This window comes from Mytilus trossulus, chromosome 11 (assembly GCF_036588685.1).
Source record: "Mytilus trossulus isolate FHL-02 chromosome 11, PNRI_Mtr1.1.1.hap1, whole genome shotgun sequence".
Classification (NCBI taxonomy): Eukaryota; Metazoa; Mollusca; class Bivalvia; order Mytilida; family Mytilidae; genus Mytilus; species Mytilus trossulus.
Window position 1 is genome coordinate 64442231 of NC_086383.1, and position 17441 is coordinate 64459671.

Sequence of the window (17441 nt, forward strand, 5' to 3'; positions counted from 1 at the left end):
CCGGACTTTGTACAGGCATTTTCAAATGTAGAAAATGGTGGATTAAACCTGGTTTTATAGCTCTAACCCTCTCACTTTAATGACAGTCTCGTCAAATTCCGTTATATTTACATTGTGGAAATATTTTTAATTCCAATATGAATTACCTCCCTTATATCATACAAAAATTACAAATTTGTTCTCTTTTATTACTTGTATTATCCTGAAATTTAAATCTGCTTAGTTTTTGGTAAATTTAATGTTGATTTTAAAATGTACTTGTTAGTCACCTATTTCACTTCTATATAAAATAAATTTATTGTTTGAATAGATCGTCATAACTTCTTATGATCTCTAAACTTATATGTAGAAATGGTATTTTATTTGTATTTATTCATATTTTGGTAATTTCCAATTACAAGAGACATTTATGAAGTAATTTATTCTTATTTTTTTGTTATAATAGGAACCTTTACAGATTTTTCCTGATTTTGTTCCCTTCAGCATAGAGAAGTCAGAAGAAGACCTATCATCTTTAGGACCAGTTGGATATTTCCTCCACTTTGTATTTTTTCAGTGAGTTGTGGTTCTTTTTCTTAAAATTTAAGAGTCAATGTTTCCTCAGATCTTTTCTGGTCTTATATATGGATTGTGTCCTTTATTGAAGGAATATTTATTTCCTTTTTTTAATTTTGTCACAGGCTTAGCAAAATAAAAAATAACACTTGCAGACTACTTTAAAATGACTTTCTAAATGAATTAAAATAGTGATTTTATTGTAAAACACAAAATAATATCTTAATATAGACATTGTCATTGCTGAGAGACTGACTCTGAGATAAGGCACTCAATTTGTTATTTACTGACTCAGAGATAAGACACTCAATTTGTTATTATCTTAATATAGAGACCGACTCAGAGATAAGGCACTCAATTTGTTATTAGCCTCAAATTTTCATCCAACACCAGCATCACCTTTAAGTACATAGTAAGTGTACTGTAATGTCAGGACTGATGTAAACAAACACTGTCATGGAATGCATCTCAGTACACATTTATTTTGAATGAAGTTGCCTTTTTTTAAAAACTTTCATGCATCTTCTCTGACATGAAAACTGCAAAAATAGGTGAAATAATGCTACAGTACACATTTTTATGTAAAGATATAAATGTGTACTGAGATGCATTCCATGACAGTGTTCCTATTTTCAGCAATAAGCTTTACTTATAAAAATTATGCATTGTGCTTTATCAAATAATTTTTTAATATATATTTGATATAAGAAAAGACATGCATGTATCTGACGATATATTGAAATATGGATTGAAAGTCAGAATGAAGTTGTCAGAATGGTTTTATTAGTTGAAGAGTAGATAACATGAACAATATCAGTAATAAATTAGGGTTACTCCCCTTATCATGAAATTTCTAAGGCAACTGTAACAAACACAAAATTAAAATTGGCTTTATTTTGTAACATTCATGTATCTGCACTAAAAAACATATATTAATTGAACAAGTATTGAATAGGTCTAGGTTTAATTTATTGGGTTTGTTTATTTTTTTTTAATCACAAATTTTGAGAAATATTTTTTTGTCCTTTGACTTTAACAAACTAACTATGTGTAGGTATTAGATGCTTCCCTGGTGTCAAAATTGAGGAAAAACTAAGCTTTTATTCCCCTGCGTAATGTGTTGTGGGGGGCAGGGGTCGAATGTTGAATTTAAGCTTTTTTGTGTACTGGCCAGCCGGACCAGTGGACTAAAAACTCTACTGGTCCGGCTCTAAATCTACAGGTCCTGCAAAAATGACATTAATTTGACAAACACTAATATAAATGACAGATGTTTAATTTTATTTTGATGCTTTCGTTTACATAAGTTAGACAGTAACAAAGGAATAGTCTTTATTCTGATTTTGATAAAGGCTTTGGTAATCTCAATACTTGTATCAACAAGGAACGTAAACACATTTTGATTTAAAGTTTGAATAATTTTCCCTGCCTTGGATTCCTCGGATGCCTTCCTGTCTTTTATTGCCGTAGATTTTTTGTGCTGTTCTGGTTGCTCATGAGCAAGTACAGAATCCAATCTGAAATTTGACGTTCCAGTTACGAAAATACATTTCCTATTTAGGTCTGTCACTGCAAATTTTTCACATATTGTACAGTTCATTAAATTCCGATCTAAAAAACCATTCATGCACGATCTTTTTCCCATGATTTTTTGTATTTGCGTTTCCTTTTGTCACTTTCGTATACTTTATTTCGATCTTCCTTTTCAGTTATCTTAATTTTTTTGTCCGGCAGTTTAACTCCTTCCAAAAAATTTCCACATTTTATATTGTTGTGAAGGACGCTCACCCGAGATATTAATTAACTTGATCAATTGTAATACCCCCCCCCCCCCCCCCCCCCCCAGTATCGTGTAATTGAATTCACAGGTAAATTGTTTTGTAAAACAAATGGAGATTGCGATGCAATCAGTGATTTTTATCGACAAATTTCTACTGGTCCGCCGGACCACCAGCTGACAAAATCTACTGGTCCGACGCAAATTTTACTAGTCCCGGACTACTGGACTAGCACCAGCTGACAAAATCTACTGGTCCGACGCAAATTTTACTAGTCCCGGACTACTGGACTAGCACTAATTTAGACCCCTGTTGTGGGGGACATGGAAATACTGGGCGTCCGTCCGTGTGTCCGTCCGTTTTTAGGAGAAGGGTGTTATGGGGTTATTTGTATGTAGAACATGGAGTTGTGGGGTTTATCTGTATAGTGAGGTTAACCCCACAATATATCGTCTGAAATTCATTTTTTAATCCTTCTAAGGTTATTGTCTATAAATTTTATTTTGACCCCACAATGTGTTGTCCAATGATAGACGTCCACGTATAAGTATTGTAATGGACTAAACACAGTAAGTGGAGTTGTCTTTACCGCGCGAAGTTAATTAGCTACACGCATGCGCGTAAAACTGGTTCCCTTAAATCTGCTCTGTTCAGACGTAATATAAAGGAACCAGTTCAAAAATAAAATGGCCGTATACATGAGTCTGAGAGAAGTCGTCATCATCATCATGGCATGGTAACAGATAAAAGACAAGACGAAAGGTGAGATCCATTTAAAATTCTTTTGTTTATGTTTCGTTAGGCCTGTAGATAATATATTAGATAACAACTTGAGATTTTGTAGACTTTGCCTTTGGCAGTTTCTTTTTGCGAATTACCACTTTTTGCCGGGTTTCCTTAGTAGTTAGTATCCATCCAAGAAGATAATTTACAATACAATACAATGCAATATACTTAAATTAATTTTTTTTGACGGAAATTTGCCCCAAAGAGGGTTATCAGGTGCAAAAAGCGTCAATTTTGCCGATTTTTCACCCCTTCTCTTGACCCAGAAGACCCAGGGTTGCTGGTTCAGGTATCCAGCTGTAGCCTGCGTGTAGAGTGGACCCTAGTGAACAAATTGACCCCAACAGTTGTTAGATCGGAGTGAAACTGATCTTGATTCATCAGTCTACAGAAGGTCATTTGGACCCAAAATACCGAATTTCACGATTTTTGCCGATTTTTGACTTCGAATGGACCCAAAACCGGAAGTAGTTGTTTCTTATGCGTATTTCATTAATAATAATGATCAGTAGTTATATGGCCGTGGGTTTGCACTATCTTTGCCAGTTTTATGCCTCTGAACTTCTTGTGTAAGATACAGATGTGAAGCCTACCCCTCCAGAAACCCGAGTTTTAGCCAATTTCAATTTTCCAAGTCCGTATTTGTGCTCAAAATGCTACTTATACATGAGAAACGTGAATATGGATAGCCTCAGGTTGACGGGACATACATAAATTTTATAATAAGTATCATAAAGTGGACTTCTAAAAGTATGGAACGCCATTGGAGCCAAATAACGGTTATTAGGGTCCGCCTGTCAAAAGACGGCGGGTTAAGGACAAAATAAGCAATTTTTTTTTTTTTTTTATTATTCAGGAAAACATTTACTGTTATAAAATAATATTATTTTCTTTTCCCGTGCGCTTTTTCTGTTTCCCAGGCCCTTTTTCAGTCTGCACGGTTAGCCACTAGTCCGATGCCCCAGACTAGTAAAATTTCATTCGGACTAGTGAGTTTTTGCAAAATTATGTTTGGACCAATAAGAAAAATGTCAGAATATTTGTCTTCGGACTAGTAGTTGAAAAAGTTTTTGGTGCAGACTGCTTTTTAGTAGGACCGTTTTGTTGAGTAGAATTCTATTGTTTTATCATTCATGCAAAAAGCATGCTACAATGTACAATCGTTACCTGAGGAGACAATCTCAAAGTTTTAACATTAAATTGTAATCATTTAGGATACCTGTGGTAAGGAAAGAAAATGTTTAGCAAAATCCACAATAGTTTCAGTTTTTCTAAAACAAAAAATTAATGTAACTTTTGTATATCTAGGTGCTGCCAGGCTTTAAAACTTAAAATTATACAGTTTTGTCTGTACTCAGATGTAATTTTATGGTGAAAACACAGTCATTTTTGACAAAGTGTAAAGATGAACCTTAAAACAAACAGAGTGCTTTCGAAGCGACCAGTCTTTAAAAAAATGAGGGAGCGCAGAGATTTAATTTTTTATGTTTATGAACTTCAACTTGGACCCCTGAAGACAAGTGTGTGTGGGGGGTGGGGGGTTGGTCTCAACGTGGGATTTTGGGTGGTAACGGGTTTGTTCGCTCTAGTAACATGCTGGCCCTAGGTCTGTTCGCGGTGGGTTCGTTCGCCCATGGCTTCTGTTGGCCCTAGGTTCGTTTGCATTTTGGAATACTGATTAGGTATATTTTTAATGTCTTTGATCTCAGTGATTGCTTATGATGGATTATTAATAAAAATAAAATAAAGAAGTCGGCTTGATATGAGTTTAAACAATGAATGTAAGATTGTAAAACAATAAAGGGAACTGTATTTTCACAGCTTGGCTGCTTTTATCTCAGGCTGAGAAAAAAAGTCTGTGTTTCAGCTAACCAGACCGACCCTGTTTTTTAGCCCATACCCTAATTTTTTTATTGGATTTTCAAAAAAAATAAAATTGGTATCAACCGACCCTGTTTTTTTCTAGGTGACCATTTTTACTTTCTGCAGTCAAGATTCCATTTCTTTTGTTTGATTTCAACTGGGTGTCTGACTGTATAATATCAATAGGCCACTTGCCAATCAGCACAGAATTCCCAATTTTGACTTTGAATTTTACACTTCATGCAAAGGGGAGCAACTCTAGCCCTGGACGAATTCTGCAATTTCTAACGTTAACTAACCAAATGTAAAAATCATTTTCTCTTGACCTGTACGGTTCCAAAACTTCATCTTTGGTGTAACTTGTTGAAATGATAGGGACATTTTATCTGTAAATTTGTTTTGTTTAAAATATAATTAGATTTCATATTACAAGATGCCGTTTTTATAAAGGTTTGTTCAGTAAATCAGGCATCATGTCCGGTGCCGCGTGATCTAACTTTTGATTGAATTACTTCCCTTAAAGTGGAAATTTCAAAGAACGGAATCGAAGTCAGTAATTGGCAAATAGACTATTCATTATAAGGTTAGTTGTCTTTCCTTGTGAAACAGGCAATGTGCTCTTGTCAATCATTAAATGGAGGCATGGAAAAATTTCAAGTGTTTCATATGAAGTACATTTGTACCTAAAATGTATCTTATAATCTTCTCCTCACAAGTATCTAAATTTGACTTCAAATTTACTATGTCATACATTCTTTATAATGACATACCTTGTAAGTTGCATTTAGGACGAGGTTTCATGGAGGAATTTGGGTTTGAAGTAAAAAATGATTGTGTGCTTGATGACATCATCAAGTTCTGTGATTTTCATGGGATTCCTGTGACCATTTACGCTTGCTTATGAATATATGTAAGTATTATATTTATATCAACAGTGTCTCATTGGTGTATTTGTAAGTAAAATGGTCAATACTGAGGATGAAAAACAAAATGAAAGTAAAAATTCTTTTTTAAGCTATTACAAATAATGTACTTCCTGAGAAATTGTAGTTTTTTTAAATATATTTCATTTATATTTACATCAGAATGTTGTTATGTAATTGGATACCTAAGTGCACATGCTTTTCCATACAATATAAGGTAACGTCATGGTACCCAAATCGCCCAGTGTACCCAGATCGCCCACCCCATTTTATTTTGTCATTGTAAATGCTGATGAAATTTTTTCTTGTGCAGATGAGAGAATCATTTTGAAGCTTTAAAGTCATATGAAACGAGTTGTAGAAAAAAAAGTTGAACATGTTTTTTTTCTCACTAAATTGTAAGTTTATAGTATAAAACTTTTATTCATATACTTGTTTTTGTGAAAACTCTTATGTTTCAATGTAAAACTTCATGAAATGTACAGCTTCTGAATTATTTACTTCCAGTGAGTAATTGTTCCGAGATTCACTGAATGCTTTTCCGTATGCATGATTTCTCTCCTAAACAATGTGAAAGCCGTAGCTGCGCAAGTAAAATTGAAAGTGAAAGTAGATAAATCAACACAGCTCAATTGTCACACTAATAAAGCATGTGATTTTTGAGCACGCTTTTGTCAATTGTTTGTTAATATAAACGTGTCTGAGAACATCGGAAGGTTTTCTCGGACTTTAATAAGCAAAGATGGTTTCCATATAAAATCAACGAACGCATTATTTTGTTTGTAAATTACACGTTACCGGTTCAATATAAAAAGTTAAAATATGTTACAAATGTCTTAGCTTAGTGCATGTGCATGTATTGGACAAATAATTTAGTGAACATAATTTTGTGCACTGATGTCTCGTTGGGACTTTTCACTAACTAGGAAATTTGGGTTCCCCTCCAAAATCACATGAAGTCTTCTTGTTAGAACATAAAAATCAACTATGTTGTTGCAACAGTTTCTCAGCAAATGTCAGAAACCACCCTCAGAACAGTGCGATTGGGTACCCCGACATTAAACTCGCTGAACGACCATCCTCATGAATTATAGATAATAATATCTTGGGGTGCAAATTAGATACATCTTCTCGGGCTAATGCCCTTGTGGTGTACACTACATTGTACATTGTACAGGAGCGTTACTCCTCAAGATTTTTATGTTCGTGGACAGTATAAAAGTCCTGATATTATGGGGTTAAAAGGTGACTAATTCGCTAAGAGGTTCTCAACCATGTGGTCAGTTGGCAGACCTCACTTTGACCTGCAGACAAAAAATGGATGTTTTACATGTTCTTCTCTTTTTGATATGTATCCTTTTGTGTATTATATTACTTATACTGTTGCATATAGGTATCATAGTAGCTGTGTTTATAAGAAGGACCAGCAATTTGATGACAAGATGGGATGGCTATTTTCATTAAATGTACATGATGTTTATTTGTTTCTAAAATATGATGATAGTCCTTGCTTTGATACTAATTTATACCTGTTGAATAAATTTGCTCTTTCGTCACTTATTTTCATCAGTAGATAGATACCTTCAAGTATATATAGTGGAAATAGGACAAAAGCCTTTCATTTGCCCTTCACATCACAATTTTGAAAATTACTCTTCCACCAAAGACCAAAGGACATAGAAGGTTAGCAACTATAGGTCTCTGTAGTACTACCTTCAACAATGAACAAAGCCCATCCCACATACATGTCATGTAGCAAGCAGCAAGTTATGTAGGGAGTGTCAAATTAAAACATTTAAAATGAGAAAATTAGTTTTCTTTAACAATTAAGATATGCCGTTTGATTTCTCACAGAACTCTATACAATTTTTTATGATAAAAAGTTTCCAGGATAAGATTTGGAATTAGGTCTCCAGGATAAGATTTGTAATTAGATATTAACCTCACAATCTTAGACAAGTAACCCCAGAAATATAGGTTATTATTTAATATGATGAATTAGATATAAACCTCACAATCATAGACAAGTAACCCCAGAAATAATTAGATTGTTATTTAATATGACGAATTAGATATAAACTTCACAATCATAGACAAGAAACCCCAGAAATATAGATTATTATTTAGTATGATGAATTAGATATAAACCTCACAATCACTGTGAGACAAATAACCCCAAAAATATAGATTATTATTTAATATGATGAATTAGATATAAACCTCACAATCATAGACAAGTAACCCCAGAAATAATTAGATTGTTATTTAATACATGTATGATGAATTAGATATTAACTTCACAATCATAGACAAGTAACCCCAGAAATATAGATTGTTATTTAATATGATGAATTAGATATAAACCTCACAATCATAGACAAGTAACCCCAGAAATAATTAGATTGTTATTTAATACATGTATGATGAATAAGATATAAACCTCACAATCACAGACAAGTAACCCCAGAAATATAGATTGTTATTTAATATGACACAGTGTTCTCCCCAGGATTTTTGGATAGCACCATGGTAGCGTGTGACAAGTTGGATAAACGTGTGGACTTTTGTGACGCGCTGCGTCGATTTTTTATGGTGTTTTTTTTATACTATGGTTATACCCATATTAAAGGTTTGTTTTTGCATCCTTTTTATTGTTTTCTTCTTAGGCCGTGTCTGTTTTTTTATAACAAACAAACAAAATAACACAAGAGTCTGCTTAAGTTCTGGACTGATTAACAGTGACTTTAGATCAATACTGTCATATCTAAGTGAAAGAGCAAACATGACAAACAGGAAATTTAGCAATGTACAAACTTGATATGACTCTATTCTGAGAAATGGCCTTGGTATTTCAAACATTTCCCATTTATACTGAAGCCTTTGAGAAGAGACATGTTTTGATCTGAGATGTGTCATGTTGTGTTAAAACCTATGTATAATCAATAATTCCCTGTATCAAATCAATAATGCTTTAAGCATGAATTATCTCCCATTTGCAGAGTTATCTTCCTATAATTGGAATACTTTATGTAAACTTTTTGGCAATATATTAATATTTTGTTCTGCATACTCGTCTACCTTTGTAAATTGTGTTTTATTTAGATTAAGGAATGTTATTGTTATTCTTGATAATCCAGTCTAATTTTGTAATCATTGATGTTCAATTTTTATTTATTAAATTTTTTATAAGATAATTATTGTTAACTTAATTACTATATATATAGTAATTTAATTAGCTTTTAATTGCTGCAATGCTGGTCATACATAACCAATTATGGGATCTAACGGCCATTACACACAACCGCCTAAGCGTAAAATGTGTACATGTATAATTTTATAAATCTATATTTAACCGAGCAAGTACTGGAGTATGACTTGGTAAAACCAACGAGTTCTCGAGTATTAATTCCTCACCGAATTGACATCCTAAAATGTCAAATGACAGATTTTTTTATGCATTAATCTTGCTGTTTGAAAGTCAGGGTGTATAACAAGTAACCGATGGTTGTTGAAATTAGTAACAACCATGTGTCCTTCATTATTAAAGCATACACCTCTTTGAGAATCAAGGTGCTTCCATAGAGATGGAAGGGGAGACATGTTATAGTGTGCTAAATCAATTCTTATTAATTCAATTTTGAAATTGAGCCTATTGAAATGTTTCTCTGCAATGGAGGCTCTGTCTTGTTTTATAACGGAGTCTAAATTAAATATTGTTGGTTTACTCTTTCCAAAATCCCAATAAATCTCGACCAATCATCTAGTGAGAACTCAATATTCTCTAGAGTCTAGAAATATTTTTTCGTCAAGAGGTGTGAAATTTTAGCAATAATTTGAGACACTTGTGATTGTCAATATTTAGGCTTTTAGCTGTAAAAAGTTTTGCACAGAAATGTAGCTGATTAGAGTATCCATGTTTTATGGGGTTGGGTGTCCATCAATTGTGAGCTATCATGTTCATACTTAAGACATCTTTATTAATTTATTCCAGGATAGCTACTTTGGAAAATTTGGGTCAGAGGAGGTTAGGAAAAAATATAACTTTTCAAGAAAGTATTTTTTTAAAGCTAAAATTCAGATCTTTAAAGGTTTTTGTCCTAAGTTTGTGGGGTTACTTTGCCATGACGACCATGTAGCCTCTTTTTGGAGTTAACATACATGTGGAATACAGTGCTTTCCTTTTAATTTTGCTTCTGAAATGGACAGCTTTATTCATGAAGAAAATTTGCCATTTGGAATTATAATTTTTTTTGATGACTATGAATATTCTCAAGCAATAAGTTTTTGCTCTGATTTTGACATTGATGTCCATGAGATGTATAATTTTTTGGGGTTTCCTATATTAATTTTCTACACAAGTGAAGAGTTGAGAGTTTGTTTATTCTTTTGTCGCTTATATGGATTACAATTTGAATGCCTCAGAAGAATTTAAGGTACAGTTGTTGCAGTGGAAGGAAAAGAATTCTTACATAAGCCAGAACCCAGTAAAAATTTATGCCCCATAAAGTTTGGACAAAGGCCACATGTATTTTATCCAGTGTCCCATATTTCAACAGTCAAAATGGAGAAAGGATTCTTAATCAGATGAAAATGGCACAGCTTTGCTGGGAATTTCCTTCTGGAATTTTAGTTTTAATTTTTGATGATGAATTTTTCAAATTGTACAATTATTGTGTCTCATGTGGATTTGACTTTTATAACATGTACTGTCAAGGCAAATATTTCATGATTTTTGGAAGTGAAATGCAACTTTGTGCTGCTAGAAGGATTTGTTCAGATTTGGGCATTCTTGCCTACTACTATCATCTAACCTTAAGTAACATTTAAGAAAGGTAGGTAATTAAATGACTATCAGTTCTATCTAGGTATACATACTTGTTCGTAATGCATATTCCAGATGCTTGTTTTGTTAATTTTATTAATAGCTCATTTGTTGTCATTGTCATGGGCAGAGACAAAATGTATGGTGAATGTTAGTGTAGGGGAGGGGAACACCATATTGTTTGCTTTTAAATTTCTCTTCTTCATAGAAGCACTTTTTTGTAAAATGCTTCAGTAAAAAACACTTAATAATTGAGCGGGCTGGTGGCAAAAATGGGTACATAGTTTGTGTAATCAACTCCTCTTAAAGTTTTCAGCCCGGATCCCTGAAACTTTTGACCCATCTGACATCATAATATTTAAACCCAAAATGGCAAAAGTTTGAAAATTTTAACAAAGTTGTACAAATTCCTTACACTGAACGATGTCCATTCCAATTGTTTTTGCACATAAAACCGCATTTTATTATTTTTAGGTTTTTCTCAAAAATTTATTTTGCTATTTCTTTGTATATAGTCTACAAATAGATTCACTTTATCGGTCGTCCCACTCACTGTCTATATCACTTAATATTATTCCGTATCATGTCTTTGTGACGTCAAATACGTTGACACGGACATATCAGCGACGTCATAATATTTTAACCGACGTTAATAACTTTGACCCGAACTTATCAAGTCATCTTTTGTGTGCTGGTGAAACAAAGAAAACACTTCTGAAACACGCAAATATAGCCCGATAAATCGATTATCAGATTATCTGCATATTGATATTGTAAAATATCAGCTGCTTGACATTATATGAAGGCTTTTTGATCTCGTTCGCTACGCTCACTCGACAAAAAGCTTCACTACGCTCACTCGACAAAAAGCTTCATATTATGTCTCGCGGCTGATATTTTACGATATCAACATGCAGATAACCTGATAATCGGTACAAGTATTGCACAACAGAACGAAATCTGCAATTGAAAATAAATTCAAATTATTTAACCAATTTCACGTTCTTTGACTACATTTATTCTGTGACAGAAACCTATAATGTGTCAAATATTTAATTAAAATCCAAATTCAGACCTGTATCAAGCTTGAATGTTGTGTCCATTTTTGCCCAAACTGTTCAGGATTGGACCTCTGCAGTCATATCATGCTGCGCTCTGTGAAGCACATTTTCTCTAACAGTTAAAATATGCCATTTGATTTCTCACAGAACCCATTACAATTTTTTTATGATAAAAAGTCTCCAGGATAAGATTTTGAAATTAGATACATGTATTAACCTCACAATCTTAGACAAGTGTCCCAAGAAATATAGATTATTATTTAATATGATGAATTAGATATAAACCTCACAATCACAGACAAATAACCCCAGAAATATAGATTATTATTTAATATGATGAATTAGATATAAACCTCACAATCACAGACAAGTAACCCCAGAAATATAGATTATTATTTAATATGATGAATTAGATATAAACCTCACAATCACAGACAAGTAACCCCAGAAATATAGATTGTTGTTTAATATGATGAATTAGATATAAACCTCACAATCACAGACAAGTAACCCCAGAAATATAGATTATTATTTAATATGATGAATTAGATATAAACCTCACAATCACAGACAAGTAACCCCAGAAATATAGATTGTTGTTTAATATGATGAATTAGATATAAACCTCACAATCACAGACAAGTAACCCCAGAAATATAGATTGTTGTTTAATATGATGAATTAGATATAAACCTCACAATCACAGACAAGTAACCCCAGAAATATAGATTATTATTTAATATGATGAATTAGATATAAACCTCACAATCACAGACAAGTAACCCCAGAATTATAAATTGTTTTTTATACGACCTCAAAAATTTTAATTTTTTGGTCGTATTTTGGTATCACGTTCAAGGGAATATTTTTTTTTTACCTATTTTCGTATGCAACCAGATGTGATGACATGTGCTATGATTTGTTGGTATGACACCTAAAAACTGTCAAAACTTGGAACATTGTCTGTCTTTGAAAACTGTTGTCAGAAGTCTTCCTATCTGAATCAACTGAATGCAAAAGGTGCAAAGAAGGCCACAATAATACTTAGCTACATGTACATATATATATATATGCTATATCTTTAAATATATGGTATGGATTATTCGTTTCAACAACAAAAAAATGTCTGACTCTCCTTTATTTCTTATGTATTAACAGATTAAAACCAAAATGGGAAGAAAGAAAAAGAATAAGAAGGACATCTTCATGCCTGGTTGCCTTGTCTGGACATCATTGGCAGGAATACCTAAGAAAATGAAGTGGCCCGGGGAGATTATTAGATCTAGCGACGGGAAAGTGGAGGTTTTTTGTCACTCAGACAATTCATGGTAAGCACCAATATCATGAATATGGTACAACATCTTTGTTAAAACATCCACTATGCCAGTCTGCACCAAAAACTTTTTCAACTACTAGTCTGAAGACCAATATTCTGACATTTTTCTTATTGGTCCTAACAAAGTTTTGCAAAAACTTACTAGTCAGAATAAAATTTTACTAGTCGGGGGCATTGGACTAGTGGCTAACTGTGCAGACTGCTAGGTGTGTTATTCAAGTTAGTCACCTGCTAAAACAAAAATCTTGTTGATCAATGGTACAGTCACTGGTGAAATGAGGTATTTTAAATGACAACAATAGCATGAATAGACATGATAGATGATCAGGATGTAAAAGGCATGGTGCTGTTGTTATCAATGGCAGACCCTCATGGATTTCATTTTAATATTTAAATCTTTTTAAAAAATATGTTGATCCAATGTAATCATCAGTTATAAAAATTTAAGCAGATTTTTTGGTCTAAAGGATGTACTAGCATGAAATTAAAAAAAAATCTATAATTCTAAATTGATATAAGTAAAAAGAGCATTTATAAAGGAACAAAACAAGTTAAAATATTGATAGGTTATGGAAGTCCTTTATGAAGTATTTGATTTAAAAAAAAAAAAAACAGAACAGGCTGACTCAGACTTATATTTGCATTGGTATTATTTAGGTCTCAAATCATAAGAAAAGAAATCGAGATTCTGCTTAAATATTGGAAATGATCTGTTACAGAGCAAAATATTTTACACTGTATCGTAGGGGTAAAAAACAAGGAGTCCGAACATTTGACTAGCAGTATATATATATAGACTATTTTAGTTTTCTCACCTTAAGTTGTGTTCCTTGGAAAAAGAAAATATACAGGATACTTATTAGTGATCTCTTGCCTATATTTCATGTAAGACTAAGATATTTATAAGAAGTTTAAAACAAAAAGAACCCAAAATGAAATTTAGTTTCTAGTCTTTGCACTTTTATATGCTGGGAATATTGGAACTCTGTTCTTTCATTTCATTAATATTAATACAATCATTATAGTGAAATTCATCTTGAAATGTTCAATTGACCAGTCATGGAGTATTGAGGGCCCAACCTTGATTGAGAGGAATATTCATAAAACTCTTGGTTTTAAGTGCCATACATATTTTAAGAATTGAATGCCTCTTTTTGTAAGTTCATTGGGGTATAAAAGCGTTGACCAAAGTACATTTTGTATGAAGCATGAAAGCGCTTCATTCTAAAAATGTGTGCACGATCAAAGCTTTTACACCCCAATGAAGTTAGGATCATGAAAACATGATTGCATGGAATAATGGAATAGGACCTCGGTTCTATTTTGCTGGTTTTTGGAGCTGGAGGTAATGATTAAGAGGGACAATTTTTATTTAATTTACCTATGCACTTAATTGTGGGACCTCATGTTATAATGAATGATGAATTTTATTGTGTAATGAAGGTGATTAAGAAATAACGCGAGATTGCAGTTTGCCAATCAGAATAACGTATTATAATATATATATATAGTGAGAGATTTTAAATTTATATACAAATTTGACAGAATATATTCATATTTACAGTTTTATAGTAAACTTAGAGGATGTCTGTCCATTCCCTGGGGACATGAGTCAGTGGAAAAACACAGGAATTAGTAATTATTATTGTTCAAAAGAAGTTGATATTTTGTTTCTATTGAATTTGCATGTTACAGGGATAGAAATAAGACTTGCAATTATTGTAAAAACACTAAAGCAAAATTGTGGAAAACATATCCAAAACAATATCATAATATTTTGAACATTCAAAAGAATTCCAGGAAAAAAATTCAAATATTTGTCAATGGCCTCCATAGCCTCAGTGCTTATAAGTGCTTATTTCTATCCTTGTGTGATAATTTTTGTCTTACTTTACAAGACATAAGAATCTTATCCAGTTGTACAGTGTTAACTTTTTGTATTATGCATTATATTTTAGAAGGAAGAAGACTTAGTAGTGGATATTAGATATTTTGATACAGATGCTGGTTTCCTTCTTGCATGGCACATTTTTCTGTTGTCCTTAACCTCAAATGTTCAATGAAAATTATATATATGTTTTCAATTAAGACTTCTTTATAAGAAAAAATTATTATTAAGCGAACCCTTTTAAAATTTTTGTCCATCAATAAATTAAAAAATATAATTAAATTCTTGATATACTTGGAAATACTAAATCTCACCACTCACCAAGTATTTAGAAATTAAATTTTGGATATTACTTTAGACCGTAATAGGTAAAAGTCATATTTCAAAATTTTCAGTTCTTTGACAATATTCATTCTGTGTCGGAAACCGATTCTGTGTCAAATATTTTATCACAATCCAAATTCAGAGCTGTATCAAGTTTAAAAGTAGTTTTCACACTTGCCTCAACTAATAAGGTAGCAATAAACAGTTAGCACAGTTAGTTTCGCATTATGGCCACGGTGGATTTTTTTTATAAAATAAAATACTGGGGTAAAAGAACTTAAAAATTAAGAAGGCTGTTATATATTGCTATGAAAGTGGTTTTAATGGAAAGGTATGGTTCCAGGGAAGAGATTGAGCCATATTTTGTTCAGTAGAAGTGTAAATTTCGGGTTCATATTCATGTACACACATGTCTAGTCCAGCAATGACTGAAATTATATCCGCATTTGTTGACAGTTTTTGAGGGGTGAGAATTTGACACGAACTTGAAAGTTCAATTGCGGGAAAAAGAGGTGATTGACCCCCAATTTTTATTTCATTTTCTTAAAGGTCTAAACTTTTTGCTTGAAAACATGTATGTCTGAGGTTCATTGAAATTCTAGTATATATATTTTTTTACGCCCAAACGAGTTGTCGCGACAGCAAATTTTGAAGAAGAAAAAACAAAACAAACACCAAATGTTTCCATGGGTACTGAACTTTGTAATTTATTTTTAACCTTTAATTGCATGATTTGAAATCTGTTGGGAAATAGCATTCAGAATATATATACATGTTGGGGCATTGATGTAAGATTGCATATATCCATTTCAAAATACATGTACATGGTTCAGCACTTAGAGGCTCAATTTTATCATCAAGCGCTAACTGTTTATTGCTACCTAAGGGTTCAACACCCCAGTGTTGTATCAAGCTGTGTCCAGCTGAGCATTTTATTTGTTAAAAATGATTATAATACAGAAACTGTTTCCATACTTTGCTTACAAGGATCGAACGGGCGAAAAATGTTTTTCGAAATATAACTAAAGCCCCAATTAGAGAATGTTTAATTATTCAATATAAACTGGGACTATAGTACCAAATATAAATCAAACAACAAGGTTTATTCCTGTACTAGTTTTCGAATTATAATCAACTATTTGATTTAGGCGTTAAAACCTTTGGCGACCCCCAGTTAAAAGTCTACAACGTGATAAGTGGGCGTTACAGACAACCGCTCACCTAATCTGACCAAGTCAATTGATGAAATGGGCGTGCCAAGATATGGCCTAGTCCAAGCTGTTTTGAATTTGATTCTATTATGAACACAAGAACAGCGACACATTTCAGTGTCTCCACTCTTGTAAAAGAGAGTATACAAAATAGTTTCAATACTATAATACTTATTATTGTGAAAAAATTTCATGGGAAGAGTAGATATTTTCAATGTTTTTCATGTTTGAATTGTTAAAACTAGTCATTTAGGGGCTGTTTGGTTTGAGCCTAGACTCCGTATTGAAGGCTGTACTTTAACCTATAATTGTTAACTTTTCATACATAGAGTTTTCTCATTGGCACTCATACCACATCTTCGTATTTATAAACATGTCATATACATTGCTTTCTTTTGCAGGTGCGTTGAAAAAAAGACCAAAAAGCACTTTTGATTTTATCACAGATATAAATTGGGCCTGCAATAAAAAGCCTGAAATTAGCACTGAGCTTCCTATAACAGTTGGAGAAGATACACATGTTAGGGATATTCAAGAACAGAGATCTGTACACAACACTGAGCTTCCTATAACAAGTGGAGAAGATACACATGTTAGGGATATTCAAGAACAGAGATCTGTACACAACACTGAGCTTCCTATAACAGTTGGAGAAGATACACATGTTAGGGATATTCAAGAACAGAGATCTGTACACAACACTGAGCTTCCTATAACAGTTGGAGAAGATACACATGTTAGGGATATTCAAGAACAGAGATCTGTACACAACACTGAGCTTCCTATAACAAGTGGAGAAGATACACATGTTAGGGATATTCAAGAACAGAGATCTGTACACAACACTGAGCTTCCTATAACAGTTGGAGAAGATACACATGTTAGGGATATTCA

At 32.8% G+C, this 17441-nt stretch overlaps 2 protein-coding genes and 1 long non-coding RNA gene across 4 annotated transcripts in view; all 3 read left to right on the plus strand.

Annotated features, from left to right (window-relative positions):
* LOC134691415 (uncharacterized) overlaps positions 1 to 17441 on the plus strand; it is a 328275-nt gene that overhangs the window by 177363 nt on the left and 133471 nt on the right. The window lies entirely within an intron of this gene.
* The window catches only part of LOC134691522 (myotubularin-related protein 9-like), a 57993-nt gene continuing 40996 nt past the window's right edge, over positions 445 to 17441 (plus strand). Inside the window, exon 1 of the mRNA XM_063552080.1 lies at positions 445 to 555. The gene's annotated coding sequence lies outside the window, so the exon portion shown is untranslated. The remainder of the gene's footprint in view (positions 556 to 17441) is intronic.
* LOC134691413 (uncharacterized) lies at positions 3017 to 17422 on the plus strand. Of its 2 annotated transcripts, none has more exons than XR_010102127.1 (3): positions 3017 to 3095; positions 12947 to 13116; positions 16949 to 17422. It is a non-coding gene; the product is annotated as an uncharacterized LOC134691413 (long non-coding RNA). The 2 variants fall into 2 exon arrangements; XR_010102128.1 differs by lacking the exon at positions 16949 to 17422 and adding an exon at positions 14689 to 14760.